The sequence below is a fragment of the Helianthus annuus genome, chromosome 12 (genome assembly GCF_002127325.2).
Source record: "Helianthus annuus cultivar XRQ/B chromosome 12, HanXRQr2.0-SUNRISE, whole genome shotgun sequence".
In the NCBI taxonomy this organism is placed as follows: Eukaryota; Viridiplantae; Streptophyta; class Magnoliopsida; order Asterales; family Asteraceae; genus Helianthus; species Helianthus annuus.
Window position 1 is genome coordinate 84,209,060 of NC_035444.2, and position 3,665 is coordinate 84,212,724.

Consider the following 3,665-nt stretch of genomic DNA (forward strand, 5'->3'; position numbering starts at 1 on the left):
TAGGGCTTTAGAAATGATTATTCAAACCGACCTTTCCTCACGCATTCGTACAGCGCATAAAGAAGCTCTCAAGGAGAGAAACCTTGCAGAGGAATATCTCCGTGGGATGGAGAAGTTATTGGTACCAAACAGGGAAGGAACGTTGTGTTTTGAGAAAAGGATTTGGGTTCTTTTGTTTGGAGGTCTAAGGAAGGTTATTTTCGATGAAGCTCACAAGTCACGGTACTCTATCCACCCTGGAGCGGATAAGATGTACCAGGATCTTAAAGATTGTTATTGGTGGCCTAGGATGAAAGGCGATGTTGCTGTTTATGTGAGCAAGTGACTAACATGCGCCAAGGTTAAAGCGGAATACCAGAAGCCTTCGGGACTTCTGCAACAACCAGAGATTCCCAAGTGGAAGTAGGAACAAATCTCCATGGATTTTGTTACAAAATTGCCAAGAACGCCAAGAGGCCATGACACTATTTGGGTGATAGTGGATCGATTAACGAAGTCAGCACACTTCTTGCCTATCCGAGAAAAGGATAATACAAGCAAATTGGCTGAAATTTACATGAGAGAGATTGTTACACGCCATGGAGTACCTCTCTCGATCATCTCCGATAGGGACGGAAGGTTCGTATCAAGGATATGGCAATCCTTCCAAGAAGCTTTTGGCTCGAAGTTGAATATGAGCACCGCGTTTCACCCGCAGACCGACGGTCAAAGCGAGCGGACGATACAGACTTTGGAAGATATGCTGAGAGCATGTGTTATGGATTTGGGCGGTAGCTGGGATAAGCATTTGCCTCTGGATGAGTTTTCATACAACAACAGCTACCATACCAGTATTAGTGCCGTGCCATTCGAAGCTTTATATGGGCGCAAATGCAGATCACCGCTCTGTTGGTCTGACACCGGTGATAGACAGTTGGTTGGTCCTGATGTAGTCCAGGAAACCACCGATAAGATTGCACAGATACGAGATCGCATCAGTGCGGCTCGTGACCGGCAGAAAGCCCACGCGGATCGAAGTAGGAAACCTCTAGAGTTTGAGGTTGGTGATATGGTTTTGTTGAAGGTATCACCCTGGAAGGGTGTGGCACGCTTTGGGAAGCGTGGAAAGTTGAATCCGTGATATATTGGTCCGTTCAGAATTTTGGGAAGGAATTGGGACTGTAGCATACAAGCTGGACTTACCTGCTGAACTAAATGGAGTTCACGATACATTCCATGTATGCTACCTGAAGAGAAGTCCAACACAAGATACCGTTGCCATTCCTACCGACGAAATTCATGTTGACGACACGCTCCACTTCGTTGAAGAAACTGTTGAGGTCACGGATTGGAAGGTAAACAAGACCCGCCGGAGCAGTGTCAAGCTCGTCAAGGTTCGTTGGAATGCCAGACATGGTCCTGAATTCACCTAGGAGCGTGAGGACCGAATGAAAGAGAAATACCCCCACTTATTTCCTAAGAACCCTGCTTCTACAAGCAGAACTTAAAATTTCGGGACGAAATTTTTCTAACGGGGGGAGAATGTGACAACCCTCACTAAACCCGGTATCCGTACGATTTAATTAATAATTAATTGCTGCTTAATTACTATGCTTACTTGAAATTACTGATGAACTGCTACTTGATTTCTGATACTTGTATACTCCTGCATCATACTTTGATTTCCGTCACTACATTACTTACATACTGAACTCTAGTGACAAACATGATGCACAAAAGCACAGTAGCACTATGAACGGATAACCTATTGAACATGCTGATAAAGCCAGCATCAGGCAGACACTGCCTCTAAGGCCTGTATGAGCCAGAAATATTTTACTACACCCATAGTGAGTGTAGGGATACAAGGGTTGTAGAACTGCGTCTCTAGGGATAAGTTATAGTGACCGGATGTGCCTAAAACGTACTCTAAGCACAAAACACAGCACTTTAATTAACATACCAACTTCTGGCTAACTAATAAAGTGCCAAAACATGAGGAAAATATTCCTGACACTTTGGGGAATAAGTTGTTTCACTAAAAATGATATTTACGACACTTAAAAGCTTTGTTAAGCACTTTAACGGATTACTATCCAACCGAACAACCGGACTATACACGGGACATAAAAATATTGACAGTAACATTATTGGTCTCTTTCTGAGCCAGTTAGGGTCCCTGAATACCCTAACACCCGCATTAAAGCACAACACACTAGTAACCGAGTTAAACTCTAAACTAACAAAGTTAACCTAACTAATACTTAACCTTTAGTTGAAATCGAACCAAGACCCCCCCCCCAAATGAAACCGTCCCCATGTAAGGGGGACATACTTGGTACTTTGGTGATTAAAATAATCACCCTTGTTTGATATCTAACCTACACTTGAACCATTGGTTAATGAACAAGGATTTATCTATAAGTAGTAGACTTGGCACAAGAGTTCATCACATTCCATTTTTCCACCTCAAAAACATCTCTCTCTCTATACAAGGGTCGGCCGAACACCCCCTTGATCATACACCATATTTTCGATTTTGTTCTTCACATTCCAATCATCTACAAGCTTCAAGGATCACACATAAGGAGTCTTGGAGCAAACGGAAGACGAAGGACCTCTCTACCTTGCTTTTATCCACCTCTTTTTCGCATAGATTCTTCCCTAGCCTCGAGCTAGAGGTATAATGCTTAAAACTCGTACTCGAACTAATCTAAGGTGGTTAATAAGATATATGATGATTAAAACTCGGAATCTTGCATTTTGAACCATTAAAGTCTACTAAAATTACAAGTATTGTTGGTTAAAAGCATATAAGTTGTGTAAAAGTTGTAGTAACTGAAATTTGTGGTTACCTAGACCCGATCTACGTTGTGGTAGCTCGGATCATCATTTAACCCGGTTTGGTTAAGATCATGGATCTTGACATAAGCTTGTTTTGAATGAGACAAGGGTTAAAAAGTGAAACTCTACCACACGAGAAACATGAACTTGTGTAAAAGTATTTTTACTTGTAAAATAGTGTTTGAAACTAGCGGATCTACGTATGTACAAATGGTATTTTCAAAGAACCACGTATCAAAGAAAACATGTTTTCTAAAAACCACAAGTGTGTAGACACTTGTGAAATGAAAGGTTCGACAAAATAACAAACTTGTAAAAGATGACGAGAAGTTGTAAAGATGGATTTACTTTAAAAAAAAACAAGGTTTTTACGAGATCGATCTACTTTATATAAAGATCCACAAAGAATAATGGGATTTACACTATAGTTTTCGGAAAAACTACAAGTTCATGCGATTATGCGATTTACATACTTGTCGACTGGTTTGATGTGTCGGAAATTGTTTGATTGAATAAAGAAGTTGTTGAAATTGATTTTGTAAAAGAAAATGATACGCTTGAAAGCGTGGCCACCTCCAGTTACAGAGGAAACTCTGGCGAAATTTTTCTAAAAACCTAACACTTAGAATTATTTACACTACAAGTGTTAGAATTATTTTTGATATGTTTTCAAAGTATATTTCGCCACGACTTTATTACAAATATTCGGAGGTGGGATTTTCACAAAACTAAACGTGATAAATATATATTTAGTAAATATATTTTCACCACACTGTTTATGATTATTTTGTGAAAATACATAAATATTATTTTTAGAGTAAAAATAATATTTCGAACGATAA